Source organism: Leptodactylus fuscus, chromosome 1 (genome assembly GCF_031893055.1).
Source record: "Leptodactylus fuscus isolate aLepFus1 chromosome 1, aLepFus1.hap2, whole genome shotgun sequence".
Lineage (NCBI taxonomy): Eukaryota > Metazoa > Chordata > Amphibia > Anura > Leptodactylidae > Leptodactylus > Leptodactylus fuscus.
This window is the reverse complement of record NC_134265.1, coordinates 314,016,600-314,035,618: the sequence shown is the minus strand read 5'-3', so window position 1 is coordinate 314,035,618 and position 19,019 is coordinate 314,016,600. Positions and strand designations below refer to the sequence as shown.

The following is a 19,019-nucleotide window of genomic DNA, read 5'->3' as shown; positions in this document are numbered from 1 at the left end:
CTCAATTGGGTTAAGATCTGGTGATTGACTTGGCCATTGCAGAATGTTCCACTTTTTTGCACTCATGAACTCCTGGGTAGCTTTGGCTGTATGCTTGGGGTCATTGTCCATCTGTACTATGAAGCGCCATCCGATCAACTTGGCAGCATTTGGCTGAATCTGGGCTGAAAGTATATCCCGGTACACTTCAGAATTCATCCGGCTACTCTTGTCTGCTGTTATGTCATCAATAAACACAAGTGACCCAGTGCCATTGAAAGCCATGTATGCCCATGCCATCACGTTGCCTCCACCATGTTTTACAGAGGATGTGGTGTGCCTTGGATCATGTGCCGTTCCCTTTCTTCTCCAAACTTTTTTCTTCCCATCATTCTGGTACAGGTTGATCTTTGTCTCATCTGTCCATAGAATACTTTTCCAGAACTGAGCTGGCTTCTTGAGGTGTTTTTCAGCAAATTTAACTCTGGCCTGTCTATTTTTGGAATTGATGAATGGTTTGCATCTAGATGTGAACCCTTTGTATTTACTTTCATGGAGTCTTCTCTTTACTGTTGACTTAGAGACAGATACACCTACTTCACTAAGAGTGTTCTGGACTTCAGTTGATGTTGTGAACGGGTTCTTCTTGACCAAAGAAAGTATGCGGCGATCATCCACCACTGTTGTCATCCGTGGACGCCCAGGCCTTTTTGAGTTCCCAAGCTCACCAGTCAATTCCTTTTTTCTTAGAATGTACCCGACTGTTGATTTTGCTACTCCAAGCATGTCTGCTATCTCTCTGATGGATTTTTTCTTTTTTTTCAGCCTCAGGATGTTCTGCTTCACCTCAATTGAGAGTTCCTTTGACCGCATGTTGTCTGGTCACAGCAACAGCTTCCAAATGCAAAACCATACACCTGGAATCAACCCCAGACCTTTTAACTACTTCATTGATTACAGGTTTACGAGGGAGAAGCCTTCAGAGTTAATTGCAGCCCTTAGAGTCCATTGTCCAATTACTTTTGGTCCCTTGAAAAAGAGGAGGCTATGCATTACAGAGCTATGATTCCTAAACCCTTTCTCCGATTTGGATGTGGAAACTCTCATATTGCAGCTGGGAGTGTGCACTTTCAGCCCATATTATATATATAATTGTATTTCTGAACATGTTTTAGTAAACAGCTAAAATAACAAAACTTGTGTCACTGTCCAAATATTTCTGGCCCTAACTGTACACTTTTTTTCCGTAGCATTTTTCACAGAAAGTCTGCAGTTTTCTTTTCAGACGTTCTGCCTCTATTATACCTATACAGTAAAACGCCAGCATTTCCATAGGTATAATTTACAAAAACACGTTTCTGCATTGTCGGGCCGCGGCCTGAAAGCAAAGTTTTTTAGCCACATGAAACCTCAAAAATAAGATCAAATGGTATGGGGTGATTGTGCAATGCCTCCTGTTGATGCCACTTGTCACAAACTGAGGGACATAGTCCTTGAGCTAAGAGAATTCACTTTGGCAGCTATGTACCTAAGCCAAGATGCCAGCACTTCAACATTGTGTGTCCTGGTGGCTGGGAGAACAATGGCAAACTGGAATGACAGCAAGAAGTGCGCGAAAGCGAATCTTTGCACAAGATGTATTCTCTGATTTTACAATGGCATGTAGTGATCCGTTCTGTACGGCAAGTGAAAGTGGACATCAAGAGCCTAGGGCAGCAAACAATGTCAACACAAATTATTAGTAGGTGATTGTATGACACTCGGCTACGAGCCAGACCTCATGCCAGCACTCTCAAAGCCTATCATGGAGCACAGATAGACTGATATGGAGATCTATCTTCTTCAGACACAATAGTGGCTGGATATTGGTCTGGAGACCATGTGAACACTGCCGCATATAGGCCTTTACATAGGGATGTCACACCAGCCTACTCATGGAATTTTGGTGTGGGGTGGCATAATGTATGGTAGCCAGACCCCTCTAATCTTCACTTCAGGTACACTATCAGCCCAGTATCACACATTTCTACAAAGGAGTTCCAGGAGTCAAAAGGCTACATGTTGCTCATACTATAGTGAGCAGCCTGTGTGACCTAAACCTGCCATCATGTTCTGCAGCATCTCCCGACTTGTATCCTATCAAGCACATGTGAGACATCATTGGTCGACAACTGCAAAGGGAACTGCCAGCAGTTAGTCTTGAATTGCCTGCCCAAGTGCATTCACTGTGGCATAATCATGGGTTATATAGATAACCTGTTTCCCTTAGTCCAAACAGCAGCACAACAGATGGGGTATTCCTACCCCTGTGCGTGGTTTAGGACAGGTGGAATTTTAATTAATTAAATTCAAGACTACCCCCTCCTATAAGAAGGTAAGAGGAACCTCCTCCCCTTGTGTTAGTTATAAAGAAAACCTGAAAAAACAAAAATTTAATAGGGAGGGAGTCTTGTGCTGCTGTTTGGACTAAGGGAAACAGGTTATCTATATAACCCATGATTCCCCCACGTCCAACAGATGGGGATGTAGCGCGGTAACTCCTAGGGAGGGCCCCCTCGGCAGACAGATGATAAAACGGTTTGGCCGAAGGCAGTAGCCTCTGACCTTTGAAGGTCTAGACCAGACCTGGGCAATTTGCGGCCCGGGGGCCACATCCGGCCCTCTTACAGCTTCTATGCGGCCCACATAGCTAGTGGAAGTTTTTTCAAGGACCTGTGATGATGTCATCAAAGCCTATCACCAGGATAGGCTATGACTCATTAGTGGGCGGAGCCACACGGGACTGTATGCTTTCTGCAAGCTGCTGGCAATGGAGGCTGCTGGATGATAAAGAGAGAAGGGACAGCATGTGTGAGCAAGAAGGGGGGACTAGGGGCAGATGTAGGGGTGCAGTTAAACTGAATGCACATGGAGGGGGGACATTAAACTAGTGGGCAGATGGAGGGTGACATTAAACTGGGGCAGCTGGAGGAGGATATTAAACTGTGGGGGGTAGCTGGAGGGGGACATGTCTGCCTCTAGTTGCCCCCAGTTTAATGTCCCCTCTAGTTTCTGCTAGTTTATACTGGGGCACCAGGAGAGGGACTTAATACTGTGGGACATTTGGAGGTAAACATTATAATGTGGGGGGGTATAATGTACGGGTGCCTGTAGGAGGATTTTACTTTGTCAGGCACATGGAAAAATGATTGAGAATGGGCGGAGTCAGTGGAGTAGTGGGTGGAGCTAAATTTGCTGCGGCGCACATGGCCCTCTAGAACCGTTACTATTTCTCATGTGGCCCCATGGGAAAATTAATTGCCCACCCCTGGTCTAGACGGTAATGTTTTACAACACACAAAGTACGCTAGGAGCAGCGGAGCTTGGTCCAAGTGAACAGAGCAAGCTCTGTAACCTTGTCCAGACAAGGTTTAAATACGTAAGGAGGAAGAGGAGGGACCAACTCCTCCCACTTTCTTCCCCCTTACTTTTCTTTCTTTCCCTTTTTTTTTTTTTCTTTTTCCCCCATAGGGGAGCTGGATCAAACCCCAAAGGGTCCTCATATTTATTTATTCATTAATTTCTGCACCCTCTCCCTCCAGCAGGGAGAGAGAGGGTCAATCCTCCACAGCACTCCCCAGAACACGGGAGGGAAGCTGCTTCCTCCTGGCCGGAGCCGACCCGGACACTACCGTGCATGCGCCGAGCGGAGAAGTGGCGCATGTGCAGAGGGGAGCCGGCGCTGAGGACGCGCGCCGGCCAGTAGAGGCGCCGGCCGGGACAAGTGCCGGAAGAAAGCCTCCGAGCCGGCACAGGAGCGGGGAACAGGTAAGACAGGTTATTATAACCGTAAAGTCCTCCAGCGGGAGTCCAGATGGACATTCCTTATGGACACGGTACAACCTAAAGGGCTCAATGAATTTATATCTTTTGCCCCTTTTCTATGATAGGGTAATTTATTGGTATTTCCCTCCATGTGTATGTTTATATTTGTGGGCCAAGCATAAACTGTAAGCCTAGTGATAAATTCTACGGATTTGGGAGATGTATGTATGTGTATATATATATATATATATATATATATATATATATATATATATATATATATATATATCAATAATTTTGAGATAAAATGCTTGGATAATAATCTTTAAAATTGTTTTTTTTGTCCTGACTGAGTCCAGTTTTGTAGATCGGGATTCGGTGAAGTACCATCATGTACTACCGAGGTGATCCGGGTTGTATTTTGGATCACTTTTGTAGGTTGCATATCTGGGGAATAATTAATCCAGTGTTGTTAAAATAAAATAAATTACCTACCTTACTTCCTTAGTTGGGCTGTGTTGTTTGTTTATTCTTGTCTTTTCTAATATACCTGTATATGAATGTGTACCGCGACTAGTAACCAGTAGTCGTCAGGGACGCCTTGTGTGTATCCACTGACGGGTAGCTCAGACACGCCCCAATGGGCGGGGTTGTGTCACGTGACCTGGCGGCCCGAGATTGGTCTGCCGGAGGAGTGACGCATGGTTAGGGGAGGAGTAAAGGTGGCTTTTTAAACTCAGTCCGCCAGTATTGCAGATGCGGCTACACATTACAGCCGGCTAGCATGCATATCACATCGTCGTACTAGCTGGGAGTCGGACCATCACCGCTCCTAAGCATTTACCCGTTTTGTCTCTGATGAGCTAGGAGAAATATACTAGCAGAAACGCGTCAGACTATATAGGGATCTAAATTCATGTGCGACCTATGTCTTGGTGTGAATGATTTTAGGTGATTGTTAGCTCTAGTGTCAGGGGACAAAAAGGAGCCCTCAAGTTTAGTGATCAGGTGGCGTTGCTCCACTGGTCTTAGCAAGCAAGTGTATGGTTGTTAACCCTTTCTACCCTTGAAACTTTTAAACCTTATTTATTTATGAGGTTTGCATTAACTTTTTAAAAATAATTAATAAAAGTTACATTTTATTGTACCTTCATACAGTGCTTGTAGGTAAGACAGTTCCCCCTAAACTCAAGTAAGGTAAAGAAAAAGCAAGGAGGTAAGAGAAACCTCCTTCCACCTGTCCCCACACACAGGACAGAAAAAAACACAAGGGGAGGAGGTTCCTCTTACCTTCTTATTGGATAGGGTCAGTCTTGAATTTAATTAATTTATTAAAATTCCACCTGTCCTAAACCATGCACAGGGGTAGGAATACCCCATATGTTGTGCCACGGTTTGGACGTGGGGGAAGCATTAACAACTTCATAGACAGCATGTCAAGACTGTAAGTGCATGTATTTCTGCGCATGGTGATCATATATTGAATAAATCACAGCATTTTGAATATTTTTACTCCATTTTTTCATTTGCTTAGTATTAAAATCTCTATCAATACTGTTTATATATTTCCAAGTCTTTTCCTTGCAATTTCAATGTTTGCGTGTGTATTTATGTATTTTGTTTTGCACTGAAGGAATATTTAGCATTGTATATCACAAGAAAGACTTATCTAGTAATGTACTGTGATCTTACATGATGATATGCTGTCAATAGCAACAGGTCATTTGGCTGTAGTGGACAGTACCCATTAAATTCTCCTTAGATGTAGTGTTGCTGAGTAATGACTTCTTTCTAGGAAACATTGTGCGGTTATTAGGCCTATATTTATTCAGTATTTGCTTGTATGTCCTGTACTGGTTTTACAAGGAAAAAATGACGTCAAATAGAAAATGAGAGTCCCCATTAATTGCTGAATGATATCATGGGGCTCTGCTAGTTATTTAGAGCTGGTCATATCCTAATAAAAACAAGAATTACTCAGCAAAGGAATAGGCCTCGGAGAATGGGACCTTGTTTTTACCACTTTGTTTCAGTCAGTAGATCAAATATAAGGTTCAACCAAGGGTAAAACAGGTATTCATATAGGGTTCTATATAAGGGTTTACATGACATAAGGCCCAAAAAACCCTGAATACCAAAAAGTGTCATTTAGTTCTGCAAAACAAACAAAAAAAAAGTTTAAGTGACCAGACATTTACTGTGGACCTCTTCCAACTCTACATCAGTAAGATGAAAATTAAATTACCTGGGGATCCATGACACAGCAATATGCTAAACGCCATCTTCCTCTTCTTCCAGGACATACAGTATTTGCATTGTTAATGACAATAGTGGACATTCTTAAAGAGTTTTTTTTCTATCACAGACATTTCTGACATTCTCAGGATATGCCATGTCTTATAGACTTGGATCCCACCTTTGGGATATTTTTCTAAACTAAAGGTGAGACTCCCTCCACTCTTTTCCGGGAGAGTTCTGACAACAGTAACAGGTTCCTAAGTATTCTCATAACTCCATGTGAACAGAATGAAGATATCCTGGCATGTATGGTCATCTCTACATTAATAGGGAGTCTCTAACCCACGTTAAAATGGGTTTGGATTCCAGAGGTGGGACTTGCATCTTGAATCCCTTTAAGGGGTTTCAATCATTAGAATCCCTTTTTCTATAAAGGTTACGTCAGAATAGCCTTTAGAAAGACTATTCTTCTCCTTTCTTTTTCTGATCCGTGCCTCCGTTCCTGAGAATTTTCTTTTTTACTCCTTATGCAAATGTAACTTCAGAGAGCACAGGGGCCGCTCCTCCAGTATTTAGAAAGCAATGGAGGCGTCCCCTGTGCTCATCGAAGACACTCCAGCGACGTCTCTCTCGCCAGTAGAGCAGACCGCACATGTCAGTTTGGGCCACAGGAAAGTGGCCGAACGGACATGTGCAGTTGGCTCTGCTGGCTGATGATGCAGCGAAGAGGAATCGGTAGAAGACAGAGCGTCTTCGGTGAGCACAGGAAAGATCCCATGTGCTTTCTGAAGACTCATTAACATAAAATTCTCAGAAATGGCAGCAGGATCAGAAAAAGAAATGCAGAATAGCCTTTCTTAAAGGCTGTTCCAAAGTGGTCTTTGTAGAAAAAGGGATGCTAAAGATAGACTCCCTTTAAAGTGGACCTTTCATTCCTGACAGTCTAACTGGGAACGCCCCCTCCTGACAGTACTCTGTGTAGCGCTATACTGTGAGGGAACATTCCTTACCACCCAGCAATGACGATTAGTGGTAAGGAATGTTCCTCACTGCAGTAGTAATAGAGCATCCTCATCACCACCAGCAGCTGTATTATACAGACAGAATCTGCCATGTATGTAGAGAGCACAGCTCTTGAGTCCTCTCCGTACATCCTCCTGCAGCCAATGACCTAGTTGTTAAGGGGTTAATATGCTAGGCTTACCTGGAAGGGGAACATTTCCTTATCCTTCAAGCTAGACTGCAACTTTGATATTCTTGAACTTATGGAGGCGCATACCAATTTGGTACTGAAGCAGATAACCGAGTGGTTTTCAGTGGGACAGCTCTGCAGAACCAAAACCTGCTACTAAAAATCAGTGTGAGGGAACTGAAGCAGACCGATCTATTTTTTTGGAGCTCCACATATTACCATGGATTTGTGAGCCTAGGGCAAAATATCCTATTCCTGTCCATGGCTCACTAAATGAAAAGCATCGACAGGCAGCACTTACACAAGTCTAGATGCGTCACATCTGAAAAGAATGACGCATAGCAGACATCACCTAACAAGTGTTATCTGAAAATTGGTACTTGAGGACATTACATGTGGGCGAGAACCACCGCAAATTATAACCATAGCGGCAGTAGAGGACGATTTCACATCATTGTAACTTTTATACTTCCGTACTAAAGGACTTCACAAAGTGGGTCAGAGTTAACTTGAATGCATCATCAGAATGGCAGGTTAACAGTTGTATTTTATTCAAATTATCTATACAGGTGTGAGAAGTACAAGTTAATGATTCACAAAAAAAAAAAAAAAAGTTTCTTGCAGTTTGTCAGCTTTGCTGTATAGACTTGGACAGGATGATACTGAGAAAGGGGGGGGGGGGTGTGTTGTGCAATCTCAGTACATTAGATAGCCAGCAGACTTGTTTTGAGCCAAAACACCTGTAAAACATACTGCAGAAACACTGTAAAACAAAACATACTGCAGACTGGAAAGACCTCCAAAGGGCAAAGTTTCATCAAGAACATTAGGGTGTCCAGTTCTATATCCTGATGATTGATATTGCATGGAGTATATTATTCTTCGTGCTGTTGACTGCAGAATATTATGCACTTAAATATTGCTGTTTTGTGCCTGTACTAGGAATAATACATCTTTATAAACTAAAGGAAGTGGGTGGGGAACTTTACAGCCTCTGGATTATACAGCTTTGCTGCTCTGCACTCCCAGTCTATACACTTCTCAGAGCAGTTCGCAGCTTCGATGAGTTTGAGTGCAAGTCCTTCTATATACTTCTACTGGCTGCAGCTTCATGAACTGTACTCGTTTCTCAACTGGGTAAAAAAAAAAAAAAAAAATCTACTGTCAAGGATCTTTTTAGCTGCATCTCAATCTGCATTTGCAGTCCAATGTCCCTATATCTCCCACTATGCTCACTTGGACCTTCGCTTTGTTTACCATTTCAGTGAGACCAGGAGTAGTAATGACATGGGGATGGGACAGGTAGACTTTGTATTGTACACCCCTGCCTCAAATGCAAGGCTTGCTGCTGCCATGTGTTTATTAGAAGCAAAATATACAAACATTACATATGTGAAGGCTTATACACTCAGAAAAGACTGAAACCCAAGTAACATTAAAGATTAGAGATGAGTGAGCACTGTTTGGATCAGCCGATCCAAACAGCACGCTCCCATAGAAATGAATGGAAGCACCTGTGACGCCGGCAAAGTCAGCGTCACAGGTGCTTCCATTCATGTCTATGGGAGCGTGCTGTTCGCATCGGCTGATCCAAACAGTGTTCGCTCATCTCTATTAAATATGTTAAAAATGAACAGGCACATGTTTTGGAGCGCAGGAGACTGAACAATCCAGCATTGGCTCCTTAAAGGGGCCTTTCACCAACTTCATCTCTTAAATAGACACCACTCCACCGATTCCAAGGCAGACGTTTTCTAGCCCCTACCAGTCCAAGCAGTTTTGGTTCTGATGTAAAAATGGGTGGGGGCAGGCAGGAGCAGGCAATAGGGTATGACAACTCCAGTCAAAGGTGCACAGCCACAGCCCCTTGCCAGCTTCTGCCCGACTAATGTCAAGTGGGTGGCATCTAGTTGACAGACTACTCTAGTGAAAGGTTCACAAAGAAAACTTATGCAGGTTGGAGAACACAAAGTTTTAACAATTTGTAAGATACTGTGCGTTTGCATACTGTACAGAGCAGAGAACGGTATAAGAAAATAAAGCCGTCTCATCTGTGCAGTATTAGAAATGACACTCAGCTGGATTTTATATAGAATATTTAATGCTCACAACTGATTAAAGACTTAAAGCAGAACTCAGTCGCTGTAATTTAAGGTTATTAACCCATTGAGAGTCAGCATCTTAAGAGTTTACTACAAGGCAAAAACACTGAATGCATTACCTGAAATCCCTTCAAATGAGCAGGTTTGTGTTCTCAGACACTAAAACACCTACAGATCCTTGTGGAGCAGGGGGGCTTGGTGTCCCAAATTGCCCTGGCAAGTCATACATGCCCACACTTAAAAGCGTCATACCCTGCCATTGTACACCCTCAATGGTGCAGTTTTTCACTGAAGTCAGAGGAGTACACCTTAACAGTGCAGATGTGCCAGACCTCTGAAGTTAGGGTGTATGTAACCAGCTTCACTGAAGAACTGCACAGCTCGTGGGAGCACCAGAAGAATCCAATAGAAGTAATCTCCAAGTATAAGGGCTCGTTCACACGGTGTAACGTGCCGCGTGATGTGGCACATGTACGCCGCGGGACCCTTTGCGTGCCGTACATGCTCCCATTCATTTCAATGGGAGCGGGGGATCGTATGCACCACGCATTTATTCACGCCCGCAAACTAGCGCGGCGCATACGATCCCCGCTCCCACTGAAATGAATGGGAGCGTGTACGGCACGCAAAGGGTCCCGCGGCGTACATGTGCCACATCACGCGACATGTTACATCGTGTGAACGAGCCCTAAAGGTTTGCTTTAACTATGGGCATAGTTGCCTTTAAAACAGGGTGATCTGGGACACTAAACCCACAATACCTAAGGACCTGTGGGAGGTTTAGTGTCCCAAACCAACCTGATGGTTCTCTCTAAACTTTACTTTCCATAACAATCTGCCTACACTGACACACTGGTCTTCAAGCTACTGCAAAGTACACCAAGGCAAAGAACACTGCTTAGTATACTGCAAGCACAATTGGGCATACTGTTAGTTTGACAATACTATTGTAACATTACATTAACTGTATCAGATGAAATTACAACCATTATCAGAAATTCTCAGATCCCGATACCACTAATTGGTAGTTACGTTGTATAGACTGCATAAGGAAGTGCAGTCGTAGCCTGACGTTTATTTAAGTGCTTTACATCCTTACCAATACATCAACACCACATCTGTCAGAGCACCCGGGAAGGTTGTAATTTGAAGAGATGTTCCACGAGACGCAAGAGGTTTCCTTAAGGATTTTGCAAATAAATTCAAGTTTTTTTTAGCCCATTTTACCTGAAGAGGGAAAAAACCAAAACAAAACCCCCCACCTAATCGTTATGAACACTGAACATAAGGAATAACCAAGCCAAAGCCATTCTTGTAACTTCTCACCTCACATGGATTCAGTTCAGCAAGTCTGGGAATGGAACAACGCTCAAATAAGTGATAAAATATAGGCTAAACTAAAAATTGTTTACGCACTGCATAGTAGAGTTATACCAAGCACACATTTTAGCAAGCTCTCCAGTAGACAGGTGTAAGCTGTAAGGGCATCCACAAGAGTAGTCCACTGATTCACATGACGCATCAGTAGTTCAAGTTACATGGGGTCTTGAATAGAGCTGGCCATAGGGTAGCAAGACTGCAAGCCAGAAGTAATAGTAAGTGGACATCTGCAGATGATTCTCAAGTGCCCTGCAAGAAAAAGGAAGACCAAAGGTTTAATACACAGATGAGTACAAGTAATATACAACTGTGCAGGTCAAAGCACTGTAGCTCCCGACAGGATACAAAGTAAAAACGTTTTCACCTTGAGTTTTAGAGAGCTTTATTATACCCCCCTGTGTTGGCCACTTAAAGAATAGGTCTTAAAGTGGGCAAAGCTAAAAAGGGGATAAATATAAACCCAAGTCATACAATTGTTTTAACACTACCAGATTTATAATACATTTATTAGCTTCAGTATGCCATATGTACACTTCATTAAACCTGAATAGACTATGTATTTCACTGCTGAAAACCAAACTAACAATACCAAGGTGTATTATAGAAAGTTACAATTGTGAAGTCTAATCAAGAGGCATGAGCTGGATTATTTTTGTTAAATTTCCAATAAATGAGGCATGCATTATAGAAGTTAGTAGCAACTCAGAGTCCAAGACAAACTGAGTACCTTCTAGTCCCGGCATACAAGCATGCACAAGATTATGTAGAAAGTTGCACAAAAGCCAAGCAGTGTTCCATGTCCTGTAAAACTTGCACTCAACAGGCTACATCCACTACCAAGTTTGGTGCAAGATTAGAGGGAAGTTAGGGCTACATAGATTTTAAGACAACTTTTAAAAAGAACTGGTCACAAGCTTCTGCCATCAGCAAGTCTGTACATTCTCCCAGTTCAGTGTACTGCAAGGCAGAGGTGTCCTGTCTTTTGCTGTAACACCACAATGTACCTGTATCTACCACAGACAAGTGTGGGCCTCATCTCCAGCAAATTCAGAGCGATAGGACCATAAACCTCAGCAGCAATAAGGCTGATGGTTTAGGAATGAAGACCTTAGTGACAGTTTCCTTTTAAAGTCAATGAGTGCAGAGGCTTAGATACCAAGATTTCTATGCAATTTAAGTACAAGCATCAATTCAGCAGTAGCGTAAACACATACATGTAGGCAACTGTCTGGTGCAGACATCATAAAGATGTAAACCAAGCTGCACACTATGTCACTGCATAAAGCAGATCATGTGCATGAACCAGGTCAATGTTTTGCACTGGAACAACAAAATTACAACAATGCAAACACACCCGTGTCTTTCAGCATGATGATGTGGAGTTTAGGGTACGCTGGAGCATTTACTTAGCCGTCTGTTTCTGGGCAGCACTACTAGCCTGCTGTTGGTCCTCAGCCGTTTGGGAATTGGACCATTCTCGATAGACACGAGATACTGTTGCACGTGAAAAGCCGAGCAGTTTTGCAGCCTCTGCTACACTCTTGCCCGTAAGAATTGTGCCAATGATCATGCCACGGTCAAATTCATTCAACTCTTTCATTTTCCCCATTTTGAAGCACTGATTCCTTGCGCACACAAAAACAAGCCAGTCTTCCTTAAAAATAAAGTCCCCCTGTCGAATATTTCAGTAACGTCACTGGAATACAAGGCTTTCCAAAGAATTTCCTGCAAAACAAAATAAAAGACTGTTGAAATACAGAATACATAATATGTTAATACATATTACCGTATTTTCCGGACTATAAGCCGCACATAAAAACCTACGATTTCCTCAGAAATCGTAAGTGCGGCTTATAGTCCGGTGCGGCTTATATATGGATGGAAGTGGCGGCAAAGACTGCGTGCCGCTTCCATACATACAAGGCACCGTAAGGGTGCATTCACACTACCGAACGCCGGCGTGTATCACAGCTGTACACGCCGGCGTTACAGCAGGGCTGCCGGACACTTCCCATTCATTTCTATGGGAGCCGGCATGCGAGCGCTCCCTATAGAAATGAATGGAAAAAAGCAGTCCATTCATTTCTATGGGGAGCGCTCGCATGCCTGCTCCCATAGAAATGAATAGGAAGTGTCCGGCAGCCCTGCTGTCACGCTGAAACAGAACGTGAAACTTACCCAGCGGTGCAGGGCGGGCGGGCATTCAGGCCTCCTCTGCCTCCGATGTTCCGTCCTTCTCCTCCGGCGCTCGCTGATAATGGCCTGGGCGCATGCGCAATATCATAATGCTTCTACTGCGCATGTGCCCTGGCCATTATCAGCTTGCGAGCGCCGGAGGAGGACGGAACATCGGAGGAAGAGGAGGCCTGAATGCCCGCCCACCCTGCACTGCTCGGTAAGTTTCACATTCTGTTTCAGGCTTTTATTTTAAAACGGGGGGGGGGGGGGGGGGGGGGGGGGGGGGGGGGGTAGTTTAATCTAACGTTTACGGTTGGGCTCTATCAGCATGATTTTGCTGATAGAGCCCCTCCTCGCCTGCCGAGCGCTTCCAATAGAAGCGGCTGGCACGTGGGGGGTTAAGCGGCCGCTGGCAAAGTCTGCCTGCCGCCGCTTTCAATAAGATATAATGCGCACCGGACTGCGGCTTATAGTCCGGTGCGCCTTATATATGAACCGAGACGGACTATAAGGCGCTCATGGGCAATGCGGCTTATAGTCCAGTGCGCCTTATAGTCCGTAAAATACGGTATGTATAGAACAAAACTTATAAATATACTGCACAAGCAGGGAGATTATACCAAGTGGCACCAACTGAACATGTCAAAACTCCTGCAACTTCCCTGACAAATAACCAAGGTGCCCAGTCCTGCTCCCCCAGCACTGGAAAGGCTACACAGCCACTATGTGGAAATCCAATGAAATTATATTTTTTTTTCTGTTGATTTTGGCAGATTCTGTACCAATCTAACAGTACGAAGTTAGGCCTGGTTTATATCTGTGCATGGGTTCCTGTTCAGGGAGTCTGCTTGGGGACCCCTCCCCCCTCCAGAATGGAAACCTAATCCGCATTAAAAAAAAGCGGTTACCTTAGGAAACCTGTGGACCCCATGGACTAATGGGGTCCGTGTGGTTTCTGCACAAAAAATGCAGAGAGAAGTTCTGCTTGCAGGACTTCCCTCTGCATTTTTCATACGGCGAGGGGAATGGAATGGCATGAATGTAGATTTGAACGGAGGCTTAGACAAGTTATATATTAGAGTGTCATGAACTTCTATGAAAGTCCTACACCAGCTTAAAAAAAAAAAAAAAATGTATAATTAATATATATATATATTGATGTGACTACCATTTGATAGGAGATTATCTAAATGTGTGTACATTCTGCAGAATAGCCCATTTAGATATACAGCCATGAAGCCTTGGCAGCTAGACTACCAGATGTGCATATACCCTAAGGGGATATCCACAAAGGACGAGAAATTTCTGCCATGGCATTGCAGGCAGAGATCTAACAAAGGATGAAACTGTACAAAGTGTAATAGACAACAATTGAGGGCACAAATGGTTTACTACAGAATTTACTGTCTACAATGCACTGGGCCAATTTTGCAGAAATTACATATATAAAATATGCAGATTTTTTTAAAAACCTGCAATTGATGTATTTAGATTCAAACTAGGTCCTAATAAAATTCCCTTTTATACACATTTCTGGCCATTTTAGCTAGTACTTTTGGTGCCACTCAGTGGGCAACTTCAATGCTAGGTCTCTGCCGCTAAGAGCAGAGGTCACGTTACACAAATCACGAGTAAGGGGTTAAAACCAACCCATTTATGTTACATTTGAAAATTAGAAGCTAGAACGTATGAGCTCCTGGGATGGGATGCTTAAGCATCAGCCCATGTCAAATCAGGCAAACTAGGGAGGCTTTTAAGATTTTTACATACACTGACTTGAACCATACCAGGAACAAATGCCAATGAAAGGGCATGTTAGTGTGACAAGCTAGAGGGTGGGTGAAGCCAGGCCAAAGCAGCATCACCCAAAGGACCCGCAGCAAGAGACCCTCCTCAGAGCAAATACATTCTAGCAGCAGGGAGTTTGGTGCACGGCCAGTGACAAGTTAACAATGTTATGCTGAATCCTTAAAGGGGTTGTGTAGGATTTATTTTAATAGACCCCTGTTCATAATGGGGCCATCAGCCCCCACAGGGATCAGCTATGTAGGGCAATTTGTGCACCCTGTACTATACACTGCATGGAGGACAAAGCAGATAGCCTGGCACCAATAATGCAGCTCAGATCCCAGTGAAGTCAATGGTAGCCAAGCTGTAGTACCAGCACCAGCCACTATACAGGGCACAGCGCCAACCACACAGAGACTGAATGTAACTGATGAATGCATGCCACCAGCAATAGTGACTAGACATGCACTGGCGCCTGACCCTGCATAGACTGGAAGCCATTGGAGGTGTATCTCACGACAGGATACAGGGAGGAGGACGAGGCTCCACACTGTGTTTTAGAGAGGATATACTCTGCCCCCCTGTGTTAGTCACCGCAGAGCACCTCAGCTCTGAGTGGGCAATGAAGGGGCGGTGCACACGGCAAGCACAATAACGCAGGGCGTAGTCACGTGACCAGACCGCCGCGGCCTACTGAGCGACTAATACAGAGTGACAAGCCGCACATAACCGCAGGGCAGGACGCACCATCTGCACCGGGCAGTGTGAGCGCCGCTATTATCTACAGCAGGCGGAACATAAGCCCGGGATACGATGCAACCCCTTATATTGTGCACGGCAGAGACCACCCACCCGCACTACAGCGCCCAGCATAGGCAGCCGCTCTATCCCGGAGCCCGCACAACGGAGCCCGCACAACGGAGCCCGCACAACGGAGCCCGCACAACGGAGCCCGCACAACGGAGCCCGCACAACGGAGCCCGCACAACGGAGCCCGCACAACGGAGCCCGCACAACGGAGCCCGCACAACGGAGCCCGCACAACGGAGCCCGCACAACGGAGCCCGCACAACGGAGCCCGCACAACGGAGCACTACTTACCAGCAACCAAACCAAGAGAGGAAGTAGAAGAGGAGAGTCCGGCCACAGGCTAATAAAGGAGACGAACTCTCGCGAGAGTCACCCAGTGACGCGATGTTACACACAACACGTGACTGATATTTGCTCAGTACTGTACAGTGTACGGGACTACAATTCCCAGCATGCCCCAGCATTCATTATAGTATTATGAATGTTGGGTACTGTAGTCTGCGGCTCTGCAGCCATAGAGTTGTCAGGCGACCTTGGTTGTCCAAATCTGACAACTCCAGCACATGAGTGAATTCAGTAGCCTAAAGGCAGAACAATTATCAATAAGTCATTGTCCACGTCAGTACAATCACCATAGACCTGTGTGTTATGCAGTAATGTTGGTTATGTAATGGGAATAAAGCAGAATTGTGTGTGTACTCTCAGCACTATTGTGTATATGTATTAAGCAGAAGTGTTAGTTATGTAATGTATATGCAGCAGTGTGTGTGTGCAGCAATGTGTATGTTATGTGTATGCACAGTAATCTCAGTAGTACTGTGTATATATGTATTGTGCAGTGGTTTTGGTTATGTAATGCGTATAAAGCAGAGTTGTCTGTGTAATATCAATAGCACCGCATATGTTTGTGTATTATGCAGCAGTGTTGGATATGTAATGTGTATAGCGCAACACTGGGTGTAATATCAATAGTACTGTGTATATTTGTGTTTATGCAGCAGTGTTGGGTATGTAATTTGTATAGAGCAGAGTTGTGTGTAATCTCAATAGTACTGTGCACCAGTAGTGTAACTAGGAATGGCGTGGCCCGAAGGCAAACATTTGACATGCCCCCTCCCGAAGACCCTGACCTACCATATCACCCTAGAGTATAATAATTGGAGTCCCAGGGGGGGATACAAACATAAAAAAACACTGCTACTTACCTCTCCTTGGCTCCAGCGCACTCCCTGCTGATGTCGGCCATCTTCAATGATGTACGGGATGTTACTTCAGCTGGGCTTGCGTCGCGGCGCATAATGACACAAGCCCGGCCCACGTGACAGCTGTGACGTCTCCAAGTAGGCCCGAAGTCTGCTGGAGCCCAGGAGAGGTAAGTAACAGTGGTTTTTTAATGTTCCCTCGCCTCCCCTGGTCCTCTGATAATTATACTCAGGGGTCTGAAAATAATCACTCAGGAGTATAATGATAGCGCTGTTTGTGGGGTTCGCGCGCCCGCGGCCTCACTTGCCAATCCCGGCTTCTGCTCACAGCCACCTCCGCAGAATTACTACAGCAGGTAACGGCCTATTAAAGAAAAAAAAAAACATCAGGGGCCCACCGGGCCCCCTAATGTCCCAGTCCCTGTGACAGCCACTAGCGCAGCTACCCCGGTAGATACACCACTGCTATATATATTTGTGTTGGATATGTATAGTACAGAGATGTGTGTGTGTGTAATATCTATGGTACTATGTATATTTGTGTATTGGATATGTAATATGTATTGTGCAGAGATGTGTGTATAATCAGATTAGGAAACACTGAGGTAAGTTAACCGATAGGGGGAATTTACCATATATGCCAGTTTTCTGGCATAGATGGATAGAAATGTGTGATATCTTTGGCAAATGGACCTTTTTTGTGCCAATGGTGAATCCCACTCTGCTCTCTTATGAAAGTGGGCAGAGTGGGGCAGGGACCAGGAACATCTCATCCTGACAAATTTAGTATAACTCATGCCAGAAAGCTGTAGCCTCTTAATAAATAAGACACATCTTACACCAGATTGTGGAATAGCTTAAGACCGGTGCTAGGCTTAAAGGGGTTATTCAGAAATTGGATCTATTCCTGGAATGGCCGGGAGCTATGTAAAATTTAAAATTATTTAAAGCATTCTCACGTGTAGTGGGGCCACATTGCCAGAAGCCCTGAATCACATGTGAACGCTCGGTGGTTATGAGACATATATATGTTTAGTTCCCTACAAAATATGTACCACCTGGTAAAAAAAGAACTGGGTTGCTTTCGCTGTATGTTTGGGTCACTGTCCCTCGGTACTGTGTAGCGTATGCCACTAAACCTTGCTGAATTGGTAGAACATAAGCTGAAAATACACTCACTGGCCACTTTATTAGGTACACCTGTCCAACTGCTCGTTAACACTTAATTTCTAATCAGCCAATCACATGGCGGCAACTCAGTGCATTTAGGCATGTAGACATGGTCAAGACAATCTCCTGCAGTTCAAACCGAGCATCAGTATGGAGAAGAAAGGTGATTTGAGTGCCTTTGAACGTGGCATGGTTGTTGGTGCCAGAAGGGCTGGTCTGAGTATTTCAGAAACTGCTGATCTACTGGGATTTTCACGCACAACCATCTCTAGGGTTTACAGAGAATGGTCCGAAAAAGAAAAAACATCCAGTGAGCGGCAGTTCTGTAGGCGGAAATGCGTTGTTGACGCCAGAGGTCAGAGGAGAATGGCCAGACTGGTTCGAGCTGATAGAAAGGCAACAGTGACTCAAATAGCCACCCGTTACAACCAAGGTAGCCAGAAGAGCATCTCTGAATGCACAGTACGTCGAACTTTGAGGCAGATGGGCTACAGCAGCAGAAGACCACACCGGGTGCCACTCCTTTCAGCTAAGAACAGGAAACTGAGGCTACAATTTGCACAAGCTCATCGAAATTGGACAATTGAAGATTGGAAAAACGTTGCCTGGTCTGATGAGTCTCGATTTCTGCTGCAACATTCGGATGGTAGGGTCAGAATTTGGTGTCAACAACATGAAAGCATGGATCCATCCTGCCTTGTATCAACGGTTCAGGCTGGTGGTGGTGGTGTCATGTTGTGGGGAATATTTTCTTGGCACTCTTTGGGCCCCTTGGTACCAATTGAGCATCGTTGCAACGCCAAAGCCTACCTGAGTATTGTTGCTGACCATGTCCATCCCTTTATGACCACAATGTACCCAACATCTGATGGCTACTTTCAGCAGGATAATGCGCCATGTCATAAAGCTGGAATCATCTCAGACTGGTTTCTTGAACATGACAATGAGTTCACTGTACTCCAATGGCCTCCACAGTCACCAGATCTCAATCCAATAGAGCATCTTTGGGATGTGGTGGAACGGGAGATTCGCATCATGGATGTGCAGCCGACAAATCTGCGGCAACTGTGTGATGCCATCATGTCAATATGGACCAAAATCTCTGAGGAATGCTTCCAGCACCTTGTTGAATCTATGCCACGAAGAATTGAGGCAGTTCTGAAGGCAAAAGGGGGT

General features: G+C 44.6%; 1 long non-coding RNA gene and 2 other non-coding genes across 3 annotated transcripts; all 3 read right to left on the bottom strand.

Moving 5' to 3' along the window:
- Positions 1-7,742: 7,742 nt before the first annotated feature.
- LOC142184681 (uncharacterized) lies at positions 7,743-15,841 on the bottom strand. The gene is made up of 3 exons (XR_012711845.1): positions 15,763-15,841; positions 12,050-12,420; positions 7,743-10,944 (listed from the first exon to the last, which is right to left on the bottom strand). It is a non-coding gene; the product is annotated as an uncharacterized LOC142184681 (long non-coding RNA).
- On the bottom strand, positions 11,018-11,130 carry LOC142190989 (small nucleolar RNA SNORA26). The gene has a single exon (XR_012714610.1). It is a non-coding gene; the product is annotated as a small nucleolar RNA SNORA26 (small nucleolar RNA).
- On the bottom strand, positions 15,166-15,284 carry LOC142190996 (small nucleolar RNA SNORA26). Its single transcript, XR_012714616.1, has one exon. It is a non-coding gene; the product is annotated as a small nucleolar RNA SNORA26 (small nucleolar RNA).
- Positions 15,842-19,019: the final 3,178 nt, after the last annotated feature.